We start from the raw sequence: 12883 nt of genomic DNA, 5'->3' as shown, positions 1-12883 counted from the left end.
AAAAACAAGAGTTAGTGCTTCTTGGATGGTGTAACACATTATGAAAGAAAGAAAGCAATTCGATAATTTTTAGCGATGGGACCGACGCACATTGACTAGAACCTCACTAACTTCATTGTTGCACAAAGACTATACATGCAATATTCAAGTTGCAAAAAAAAAAAAAAAAAACAATGTTTACTTATTCACTATCAACTTCAATATTACAATCACTCTCCCGTAATTGTGTTAGATCTATGAACAATATTGTCATCTCTTTCCCATAATAGAACCACTTAATAAATGAACCGATCTATTACTATTGTTCAATCAAATGAAAAAAAAATGTTTATATCTGTTTTTGACATCTAAATTTTGCCTTTTTTATTTAGGACTTAGTTGTATAGAAAATTATGGATTAGTCTCTAAAAAAAGTAAAAAGTAAAATAAATAATTTTCATTAAAATGCATTGCGTTTTCATTAAATTGCATTCCATATAGACATTAGGAACATTTGCATTACTAGTATTAAAAATAAAAAAATTAAAATTAAAATTAGAAAAAAATCAACAAAAAATAAAAACGCGGCCGAGCCGGGCTAGGGCCAGCCTTAGCCCGGCCCCTCCTTTGCCCTTTCTTTTCCCCCCTTGTGGCCCAGCTCGCTTCTATTCCTTCTATTTCCCAGGCGCGGCCCACCTTTCTTCTTCCGCGGCCCAGCTCGCTCTTCTTCCTCCTTCCTCCTCCTTCCCTTGCTTGGACGTCAGCTTCAGGACAAAACAGAGAGCGGTCGCTGGCCAAAGGACGCAAGGACGCGAGGCTGCACGCAACGTTCGCCCAGGAATGTCGTGCGGTACGAAGCCAGTTGGTCTCGTCCTTGAAGAAAGAGAGAGAAACGAGATAAAAGGGAGAGAAAGGCTGCAAAGGGAAGGGGGGGTCTCTCTGGTTTTCTTGGGTTTGTTCGGCCGAGGAAGAGCAACCGAGAGAGAGAGAGAGCTGGTGAGAGTGAGAAGGCGAGCTCGAGAGAGAGAGAAGGGGCGAGCCAGATAAGAGAGGAAAGAGAGGCAACTGTGTTCTCGAGTTCTTCGGGGGAGGCTGGAGACAGCGAGAGCAACAGAGAGAGTGAGATCCGAGAGACTGAGCAAAGGGTGAAGCGGAGAGATAACCGAGAGTGAGCGGAAGGATGGACTGAGAGAAAGTGAGACCCAGGAGCCAAACTTCGTTCTCGGACAAGCGTTACCCGGCCATCCCCAACATAAACCGGCGGTCTCCAGCCGACACCCTCGAGCCCGCGGCTACCTATTCCCCGGCGCCCGAATTCCCAGTGAGTTTTCTTTGGGTCGAATCCATTTTTATCCCGATGATCCTGGGCTCGGTGCAACAGCGAGGCGGCCGACCATAGCTCGTTTCGCTTCAGCCTCGCCTTTTGGCCGTCGTCGCCAAGCCGGGTAGGGATATTCGCGGTCAAACACTTCTCTCTGGGAACTCCGGAACCGAAACAGCTGGGTCTCGTTTCCCCTAGTCCACCAGCATGCTCGATTTGAACGAGCCGTTCCTTTTGTCGAGTTTGAGTCGTCACTTGCTGCTTTCTTTTGAGTAAATGACTTGGAGTGCTGCCATTTTCATTCTCTGTTGATGGCTACTTAAATATGTTCAAGACTCCACCCTTTCGTTCCAAGGACACTCTTTAAATTCTCCCATGGAGTTTCTGCGTGAAAATTGATTATCCATCGGCTTAATAGCATGCGAGTAATGACTAGACCTTATCTATTTAGATATGGTGGTGGACTTTTGACTAGTTATGCACTGTTCAGAATGCCAGATTCATTTGTAGAGGTTTATAGTGGAAGATTTTGTTTACTGTTTTTCTAAATTATATGACAGGTATTTGTAATTTGCATTTCTAAAATGTAATATCCTTTCAATTTTCCAGAGAGAAGGATCGCGTCGTTTCTTGGTGCAATGGGGCAAAAGTTTCTATCTGTATATTGCTCGTGTGGCACGTATATTGCTTTTTTTTGACAATCCTCCTAACAGTTTACTTGGTGACACCCAATCACATATCGTTTGGCTACATTTTGCTCCTCCTATGTTGGATCATAGGAAGACAACTCATTGAAAGGACGAGAAGAACCTTTGGTTTCCATTAAAAGTATATGCAATCATGTGTTTATCTTCATATACAGCTTGAGCAATTTCTCCACCTTTGAGATGTGGTTGTCAGGGGCGACAGTTTTACTTGGCCTACAACTCAGAAGCTTCGCTATTGCAGAATATTTGGCAGTCTCTTGCAATCCTGATTGTGATGCAGCTCTATAGATAGGAGAGGAGACAGAGCAAGTATATCCAATCTGATGACTCAAAACTTATGGAATTTGGAGCACTTGGATTTATTCAGGGTTTCCTCGTTTGACACGGTGACAACATAGTGTATATAGTAGTGTTCTATGCATCATCGTCATCAATTAGTCTCTTTGGTTTCCTCTATCTGCTTGGTCTTGTCATATGTTCCCTTTTATCTGCTTGGTCTTGTCATAGAAATTCTGGTGATGACAGAATATCTATTTCAGATGTGGGTTGCCGAGGCAGGAATGTTTCCTGGACAGAATAAGTTTAGCCAAGTTCTTGGGTTTTGAGTTATTACAGTCAGGCTTTTGGGCTCTAGAATTGGGTTTAAGGGGAAAAGTGCTGGTGATATCTGCTTGGACCCTTCAATACAATTTCTTCCGTTGGTTGCAAAAAGTACCAACTCGCATTTTGAGCAAAGATTACACCAAAGAACCTTGCCCTCTGTTTGTATCAGCAGAAGAAGTGTTTAGGGATTTTTCTAATTCAAACGGGAAAAGCAAGCCACCTGCAGATTCTCCTGCAATTCCTTGTGATGCAGAAGGCGTGAGAAACAATTTGTCTTCCTCAGCCTCTGGTTTTTCTCAAGCATCAACTAACGTACCCAAAGCTGGAGCCTCTGGGGGTGGCAGTGCTAGAAAATATTCCTTTGGATATATTTGGGGAAGCACCAACGAAAGCCACAAATGGAACAAGAAAAGGATTATTGCCATGAGAAGGGAGAGATTTGAAACGCAGAAGACAATCTTCATAGTCTATGTAAATTTTTGGATGGAGAACATGTTTAATCTCTTTGGCCTCGAAATAAACATGGTGGCCTTGCTCCTTGCCTCCTTTGCCTTGTTAAATGCCATTTCTATGCTATATATTGCACTTCTCGCAGCTTGCATACATCTAAATTGCAATGTCATTTGGAAATTATGGCCAGCTGCACACTATCTGCCAGTTCACAAACATCAAGCAAGGCTGAGTCTGTATTTCCTTTCGAATTTTATGATTCTCCTGCCAGTGTGAATGCTGAAAGTCTTCATGTGATGAATTCAGCTGATCATTCATTTGACCTTTCCCATTGCGAGATCACTGAGGCTGAGAAGGATGGTGGAGGTTCTTTATATGATTCAGATAAGAAAGAGAGAGCCAGAGGTCAAGCTGAGGATAACTCTATAGTTTCTGCTGTGCAGCTTTTAGGAGATGGCGGTTATTCTCTAGTAACCTTCCCGAACATCAAGCCAGAAGACATGGATGCCCGGGGCATACTCAAGCAGTCTCCCCTGCACTCGATCAACGGCCAGGATCACCTGACAAAGCAGCAGAAGTTCGCCAGATCGAAGGTCTGGGTCGACATCAACCTGCCGGACAACGAAATCTCCCTCCTCCGCATCCGGCGGAACCTGAGCTTCAGCGATTCGTCCGCCGCCGCCGCCGAACCTCCGACTCCTCCTTCTCCATCTCCCCACTCCTCGTCCTTGGCCTCAGCGTCGATCGGTCGAATCTTCAAAGGGAAGGCTCCGGCGACGGCAAGGGGGAGCCTGAGAACGGCGGTAGCGGCGGCGGCCGGCAGGCGTACAGGAGCACGAGGACGGTGGTGGAGGTGCTGCGGGAGCTGGACGCGGACATAGTGGCGCTGCAGGACGTGAAGGCGGAGGAGGAGAGGGAGATGAAGCCGCTGTCGGAGCTGGCGGCGGCGCTGGGGATGAGCTACGCGTTCGCCGAGAGGTGGGCGCCGGAGTACGGCAACGCCGTCCTCTCCCGATGGCCAATCAAACACTGGAAGGTCCAGAAGATATTCGACGACACCGATTTCAGGTCCGTCATTTCGTTTTATTTTATTTTATTTACTAATTTATTAATTTCCACATATTTTTTACCTGTTATTCTTGCTATCATTTTCGTAATTATGGTGACGATGATATGCTCTGTTTCTCATTGAGCAAGTGGCCTTCCTAGGCGATTTCGAAATTTAAAAGATATTGTCATTTGTTTATTGAGGCGTCTACCATTGAAAGCGAAGTTTGATAATATATCATAAATTAATATTCCCACTGGACATATTATATAATTTTTTCTTACAGTTTTCCAAGTGAAAATATTAATTTCGCAGACCCATCTACGACAGTGCAAATCCACTTCGGACAGTTGAAATTTTCGTTGAAATTAAGGTAAGGTGGATGTAATAAAAATTCACAAGACCAAAAAATAAAAGCAAAAACATAAGCTTTTGCCTAGCCATCAGAATTTGTGGATGAAAATCTTGCTGTCACTTGGTTTATATTTTGTCTTTTTTTTTTCCCTCCCCTTTTTTAAACTGTTCTATTTGGAATTATCTGAATGGAGTTGTCCAGGAACTGATCTGGGAAGAATTTGGAATATTATTCACGAGAACCCTACCACCAAAAATCCAAGAATTCCCCAAGGCTTTTCTCCCACAGCCTGTTTGCCTTTGTACAACTTACGGAAAGCTATCTGCAACAACAATGGTGGGCCTTTCCAAGGATCCCAGCACCAGCTGTGAGCAATGCCAGTCAGACTTAAAATATAAATTAAATTTTAAAAAAAAACCCATTTTTTTCTTTCTATGATTTTAGATATGGGTTCTCCAGAGAATTGTCATTTATCAATAATAATAATAATAATAATAATAATAATATCTTCAGTTATAACTATTCGAAATTCGTGCGAGTGTGTGTGATGAAAGACTGTCTTGGACTTCTTCCATTCCTCCTTTTTTCATTTCTGGTTGCATTTAGTGGGTTGATGAGAGTCGGCGTTGAAGATCATTCTGTATTAATTGCTGATATAGTCAAGAGAATGCTTAGGAACCTGCTAAATTACATATATATTTTTTGCTCTTTAGTATTTAAATGAGGAGTTGGGAAGATAAACGAAGGATAAGATCTATGGCGTATTGAATGAGGGCAGGGTAAGGTGTATGTAGGTAGGACAGTAAGGTGGGGAGGATTTTGATTTTGCTTTATTTTATGTATTTGCCAAATCAGATGCTTGACCTGAAGACTATACAAGGACTACTCATCTTCAAGGAAAACTACTTTTCTCTCAAGCGAGACAGACCAGGTAGAATCAACTAGTTTGAGACACCACTCAATTGCTTGTGATGGAGTCAATTTCCAAGACTTTTGCGTTCGATTAATTAAGCCACGCCTTAGATAGTGAAGGGATTATGTGCTTTCGTTGCGCGAAAATTCAGAAAAAGAAGAAAATGGTGGATTGAAATATAATCGATTGACATATTAAATTGACCAGGAATCGAAGTGGGTGTGAACTCGATATGTTTTATTGCACAGGAATGTTTGAAGGCAACAATATAAGTGCCCCATGTTGGGGAAGTGAACTTTCAGTGCACCCACCTGGATCATCTCGATGAGAACTGGCGGATGAAGCAAGTCGGCGCCATCATCCAGTCAAGCGACTCTCCCCACATGTTGGCTGGTGACCTCAACTCTCTCGACGAGACCGATTACTCGCAGAGCGGTGGACCGACATCGTCAAGGTATGTACATTTCTGTCATGTTTGATGTGATATTCGTTAGCACGTCAAACTCGATTACTAAATAGCTTAAGCTACGGCGATTTTGTAATCATGGGCACCTGTGTTTGTTACAGTACTATGAAGAGATGGGAAAACCGACCCCAAAGGTTGAAGTCATGAGGTTTCTGAAGAGCAAGCAGTACACAGATGCTAAGGACTTTGCCAGAGAATGCGAGTCCGTGGTCGTCATTGCCAAAGGACAAAGTAAGAACTCACTTGTTCGCTTTCCCATCTTTCGAATTTTCTTTTTCGCTCTATCAAATGGCTAATCTGAGGTGCTTTTTGAGCACGATGCTCCTCTCGCTCGATGATCACATGATTAGCTTGAATGGATGGAAATTCATAACATTTGAAGTGATCATGTTGAATATATACATCCATTGTTGTCATTACTTTGTCGATATTAACCTTTGATATGAAAATCCGTGGTATGAAAATTGAAGTCTAGAGTCTTTTTTTCGAGTGATTATTGTCTGAATATGTAATTTGAAACTGTTTATTCTATTGCAGGTGTGCAAGGGACATGCAAATATGGAACGAGGGTGGACTACATACTGGCGTCACCATATTGCCCATACAAGTTCATTCCGGGGTCATATTTGGTCCTGTCATCGAAAGGGATATCGGATTACCACATCGTAAAGGTCGACGTAAGAAAATGCGAAAACAACCCTCCCCATGAAAACAATGGCGACAACAATAAAATTACAAAGAAAAGGCGACGACAGCGCAAGCACCAGGCCGTTGTAAAGATCTCAGGCACAGCTCCTCCTTCAAAGGGTATATGGACAACGAACACATTAAGCAAAGTCGAATGACATTACATTTTATTTTTTCCTTTTCTTTCCACTCTTTTCTCAGCTGCTGCTCCTGTTGCTGCTGTTCAGTGATCTTGGGCATGCTGGCTTCGTCAATCTCTGTGTAAATCTTCGATTGTTTTGTGCATCTTGTCTTCTCTGTATTTTTTTTTCTTCAGTTTAGAGTTGAAGAGGGGAGGGTTTTGGTGTGATGGCTTCCTCACATCTGTATATATTTCGACGTTTCAACTAGGCATTCTAAGCGGTTCTGCCAAGTTCTTTTTCAGTATTTTATGCCTTTTCTTTCCGCTTGTAATCTTAGCTGCAAGATTCAGATTAGTTTTGTCGAGGGCGATATCTCAAGTTGACTTTGCTAAGGTTGAGGTTAGAGAATGCGATCTTGTATCTTTAGATTTAACTGAAAGTTGAAACGTTTTAGATTAAAAGTCCTTGGAATAAAATTGCAAATTTCGAAAATTGAATTTTTTTTGTTAAGTTGGACATCAAGTGATTGATAAAACACCCAAAGATTTCAAATGAAATACCTTTAAAAAGCAAATAAGGAAAAAAAAAAAAAAAAAGCTGCGAAGTCTGGTAATTATGAATTCTAAACATCCGTGACAGTAGTCAATGTTTTCATTCTTTTTTCTCCGGTCTTGAAATTAGCATTGGAAAGAAGAAAAGTGGTAAGTTAGTGTAATCTACTTCTGACATCTTAACAAATACCTTCTGTGATCTCTAAATGGAGCCTTAATGAGCATTATAAGTAAAAGTGTAATGAAAAGAGAAAGAAATAGATTTTCTATATAATAGACATTGTTGGCAGATGTATCATGCTAATTAGCTTATGAATAAAAAACTGCCTCTCCCTTATAATGGTTGGCAAACTACGCCCCTTGCATCAGCATAGTAGAGGTGTAAGTATCTCTCAATTGGCGTATACTCTTCAATTGATCCTCCTTGATGTAATTTATATCGATTGAATTATTTATTTCGATTTTGCTTGGGATCTCAATTTAGAAAATCATGGGATCTAAAGCTCAGATAACAACAAGAGGAATTTGAAAAAAAAAAAAAAAAAAACAGTTAAGACATTGCGTCAATATCATTGACCGGTAAGAATCCCGGTACTTGCGACCTTGCAGGTCTGCTACTCCAGACCTCACTAATATATGACATTAAAAATAAAAATAAAAATAAATTTAAAAACTTTTTTTAATGAGATAGAAAGATAATTAATTATTAGTATTTGATACTTCTGCCGTTTGTTTAAGGACTATAATAGTAGGTCACATGACACATCCAATGCCGTTTTCATTGCACATGTTCATTTTTTTTTTTTTCTATAGTGATATAGTCAGTTATTAAAATGTAGTATTTTTTCCCTTTTTGTTGCAAATTTCCCTTCTATAAATCATGAACACGAGCACGAGCACAACATTTTTTCGTCGAAATAAGTGGTCTATTCAGCACGTGATGATACCTTTAATTATTTTCTATATCGTGAATAAATTATTAAGTGATGATTGGACAAATCATTAAACAAAAAAAATCTCTTGACGAAAAGTATCCAAGATTATCTCGCAAGCGTATGCTGAAAATCTAGACATACATTATTGTATTTTAGGGTACAAGATTGGCTCTCTCTTTGTCACTGATTTTGTAAGTGTCCTATTGCCTTTGGATGGTAATTCTTTTGTAACCGTTCCGACTTTAAAATCGGCAATGACCAGGAGTAACCATCATCGATCAAGCCCACTTAAGTGAACACTTAAAAAGAATTAGTCTCTTAATCGCTGGAATTGTGTTAAATCAGAGGCATTGTTTGTAGATATCATGAATAATGGGAAAATTTCCAAAAAGGTCCTAAATCTATTGTGCTTTAGCCAATTAAGTCATAAATCTTTTAATTACATCAATTGAATCCTCAACCTTTTCACACTTTGCCAACTGAGTTTATTAGGCCAATTTTAAGAAAAAATCATTGATGTGAATGCCGGCTATCTTACATAAGATGGTCAATACTAATGTTGGCAAATTCTTATAATTTTTTTAAAGAATGGATTTTTTTTTAATTTTTTTCTTTTTTTATTACCGTGGCTTGTGAGAGTTGTCGGGTCCTTGCAGCTACTAGCGAAGACAGTGACCCTCGCCGGACATGGCGAAAAAAAGTAATGGAGGAAAAGAGAAGAAAAGAAAAAATGCAAAAAGAAGAGAAAATGATTCATAAAAATTAAAAAAAAATGTTTAAAATATTTTAAAAATTCTCCACGTTAGCGCCGCTTGTGCCACATAAGATAACCGGTGTCCACATCAATGATTTCCTAACAAAATTGGCCAGATGAACTCAATTGTCAAAATGTGAAAATGTTTAAAATTCAATTGGCATGACTGAAAGATTAATGACCGCATTGGTAAAAGTACAATGAGTTTTTTCTAGTAATTTTCCCATGACTGACTAGCATCTCTCTTCCATCCTGATTCTGATAATAGTTTAAACAGGGCAAAGTCCCAAACTTATCTAAAGAATTTAAATCTCCAAAAGAGATGCAATATCTAGTATAAAGTTCACACTTTATGACTTGTGTCCAATCACATAGCGTTGCTGCAACAGATAGTTTAAAGACATGTTTCAGCTGGTCTTCTTATATGCTAAACATGATATCATAAACAAACCACTAAGAAGGTTAGTTAGCAACCTTTTTTTTATCGTTTGCCAAGCATGTCGTTCCATCATCTTTCAATAAATTCTCAAGCGGCATTTGTAGAGAAAAGTTTTCATCTCGGCTCACTGGCAAACTGAAAATTGTATTGGTCATGAGTAAACGGTCAGGATGAGCAACTTTTTTTAAAAGCACTTGTGTAGTTCTTCGCCTGTTAGTATGCTAAACATGGAAAATGTCAAATCAACATCAATTTAACACCGTCTTTACTCGAATAGCTACAGAACTATGTAAGAAAACACGAGGAATAAGAAGAGAATCCCGAATCTCTAGACACGGCATGACCATGAAAAATCCACCGAGAGCTGGTTTTTGTCCTCGGAGTAGATGTGAAAAATGTGGCAGAATTAAAGAATAAGCAGACATTCTTCGTATCTAGCAGCAGAGATTCTTCGTATCTAGCACTGTAAGCTTGCTCGATATAGAGTGAAACAAAGGGACATTGCATAGAGTTTGTACCTATACGAAGTTCACGATGGCCAGGAGCAATCCGCGCCACATGACCTCAACTTAAGTGCATCGCCGTATCAATAATCAGTTCTTCCACAAGTGGAATTAATACGCAATTTACGCCCGAATTGTCCTCTATTCACCTTTCACTTGGGGTCGGTTTTCCATGAATCTCTTCCAGCTCCTCGAGCTTGTTATCGAGGGCTCTTCTAAGTGAGGCCATCTGTATATGATCGTTTGCTTCTGGAAGTCGGTTTATGGAGACCTTGAAGTTCAGCCTATGAATTTTGCTGTACACTAGACGGGTCCTGTTGTCGTACTTCGAACACTTATGTGAGGTTTCAATTGTTCTCGCCTACCTTTCATGGTGCAGCAGAGCAACAAATGTCAAAGGAATTGGAAGAGACAGTTCCACAGCCTCCTGTCACAATGAATGGTCTTTCTCATCAGGATGATTCTCCAATGAGCGTGATGAACTGCAGGAATAAGTAAGAAACTCGATTCTTGAGATGTTTCTGTCTCATATTGTTTACTTTTTCTCCATTGCGTCGAACTTAGTACCTACTCTAGTGATTAGCTGAACTTTTCATTTCAATATGAAAGCTACTTACCTACATTTATAGGTGATGGTTTTTATTCATGTGTTGATGGGCCTAAGTGGGCCCGTCCGCCCATGTTGGGCCTAAAAGCTCGGCCCGCAAGATAAGAGCCCATGGAGGAATGGTTGTGATGTGAAAGGCTACGTTGTTTAGATATAAGGAGTTGTGTCTTTTGGGGGAATGTTTTACATTTGTCGCGACCCGATCTCACCGCCCCTCGAAATGTCCAAGGTGGGAAAATGTCGGGTTTAGGGGTACTTGATTTCAAGATCGCGAGCTCTCCCAAGCTCGTACCCCGCGTGACAACGGATTTATTTATACGATCTAGGTATTTAACAACCTAAAAAATATACAGGAGTCGCCACTAGCCTCATTTTGGGGGTCGGTTAGAAACCCAATCGAGGGTCGGGAGTGTTCCCTCGATTCCTACGTAACCAGATATCTAGGTTCGGGGACTTGGGTTACACTAATATTGCTATTAGCGCCCTTTCGGTACCTAAATAATATGTTGTGTTTTTTCTAACATGTTCATGCATTTCTTTTTACATTTTCGGGATCATCAATTCCTAGACTAAGTGATCATGCGTGGTTGATCATTTTCATGCTATTCTATTTCTAAAAAAAATAAAAAGGAAAACAACCAATGAAAATTAAATTGCAAGACATGAAGTAAACATTCAAGGAAAAAAAACAGTAAACCTAATCATGCAATCCTAAAGAATATAAAAAGAAAAAACAATTAAAAAAAAGAAAAGAAAGAAAACCTGCAACTCGTCGAGTTTTATACAACAAATGGAGCCCGAGACATATGTCGGGAAAATGGGTATTACATGAAAATGGTCGGAATGGACATCGACCTCCACCATCTTCATGCCTTCTCCATCTTCAAGGTCCTAATCTAAACCTAATCTAAAAAACTAATAACTAGGTGCGTACAAATAAAAGAAACAATCAAACACATCAAGCAACCATTTTCATTTCTAAAGTACAATGCGAAAGTCAAGTTTCGAGTGATATCCTAAAGTTCAACATTGATATGTGTCGCACCAAAATCATTTGTCAAATGATCACATGCAAAGCATATAATATGACAGGCATCCAAGCCATAAAACATTGGTCCTCAGTTAATCAAACAAATGAATTAGCTGACAAAAGATTATTCACCAAACAATATGCATCATTGAACATGTTCATGCTACATGTATATCCATCTAATCAATGCTTAATCCATAACTTCCCGCATGCAATCAGAATTGTAACAGAGCACATGAGACTATAAATTGTGATTGTTTGATGACAAATCGCCATGAAATTGAAGCCATATCTTATCACAAGCACGTATGAGTCCTTTTGATCAAAATGGCATCAATTCATAACCAAACTAACCTCAAGTTGGAATCAAATGCACACCCAATCATGGTAACAACTTACATGGCAAAAGTTTTTTTTTAATGTGAGCTATATAGAAGTTAAAGAAAATTCAAGAATGCATAATATTACGTCGAAATTACAGCAAAATATCGGGATGTCGTGACACATTAATGGTGATTTGACCTAAAAAGAAAATCTGAAGAATATGAAATTTTACCACAGCGCGAACAAAAGAGAGACAAACAACTTTTGTTAAGGATCCAATCTTAGAATTCCTTAACAAGAAAATCATAGAAAAAATGACGAGGTTAGCTTTGACAAGGAAAAACGGGGGTTATGAATTTCATTTTTATGACAGATTTCTATCATGCAAATCACAAGAAAAGTTCAGTTCAATTGATATGCAAATCATGTGAAATCAGCATCATAGGAACAAATTTCACGAGGAAGCCTCTCAAAATTTTTAACACGTGAATTTCTAAAAGTTCAAGAACATGAACAAGTCAATCAAGAATAGAACATAGTAGCATGTCACACCATCATTCTACAACATATTGGAAGCAAGTGGACAAATCTACTATCTCATCTTAAGACTAACAGCAATTAGCCACAGAAAAGACAGCATTTCTATAATCGAATCAACTTCAAAAATCAAAGACATCATTTCATTATATATTGTAACTAAAAGCACGTGAATTTACAAAATCCTAGAAGAGATCAAGGTCCATCAAAAGTAGAATAGAGCAGCAAGGCAAACATACAACCATTTTTTGCAGTTTTTATGTGAAGGACCACTTTCATGAAGGACCTAATCCCAAACTCCTCACACAAAAAATTCGTACCAAATTCACAAGTATTCGAGGTTATAAAAACAAAGCATGCATTCTAGACCAAGACAAATTCCAACTTTCAATATCAGCAAATTCACACATGAACAGCAAACATCAATTGCACGTGATATGTATTTAACTCACTAAAAGCACACATAATCGCATTCTAGTAATCTTTATATGGGAAATGTGGTAAGACACAAGCATTGCAACTTTAATGGGACATCGGAACGTAGGTAAACAT

General features: G+C 39.4%; 2 pseudogenes; both read left to right on the top strand.

The window, feature by feature from the left end:
- The first annotated feature begins 856 nt into the window (after positions 1-856).
- On the top strand, positions 857-5262 carry LOC120287622 (annotated as a pseudogene).
- Positions 5263-5318: 56 nt separating this feature from the next.
- LOC104431293 lies at positions 5319-7007 on the top strand (annotated as a pseudogene).
- The last annotated feature ends 5876 nt before the right edge of the window (positions 7008-12883 follow it).

Source organism: Eucalyptus grandis, chromosome 8 (assembly GCF_016545825.1).
Source record: "Eucalyptus grandis isolate ANBG69807.140 chromosome 8, ASM1654582v1, whole genome shotgun sequence".
Lineage (NCBI taxonomy): Eukaryota > Viridiplantae > Streptophyta > Magnoliopsida > Myrtales > Myrtaceae > Eucalyptus > Eucalyptus grandis.
Note: the sequence above shows the minus strand (reverse complement) of the source record. Positions and strands in the feature narration are given on the sequence as shown.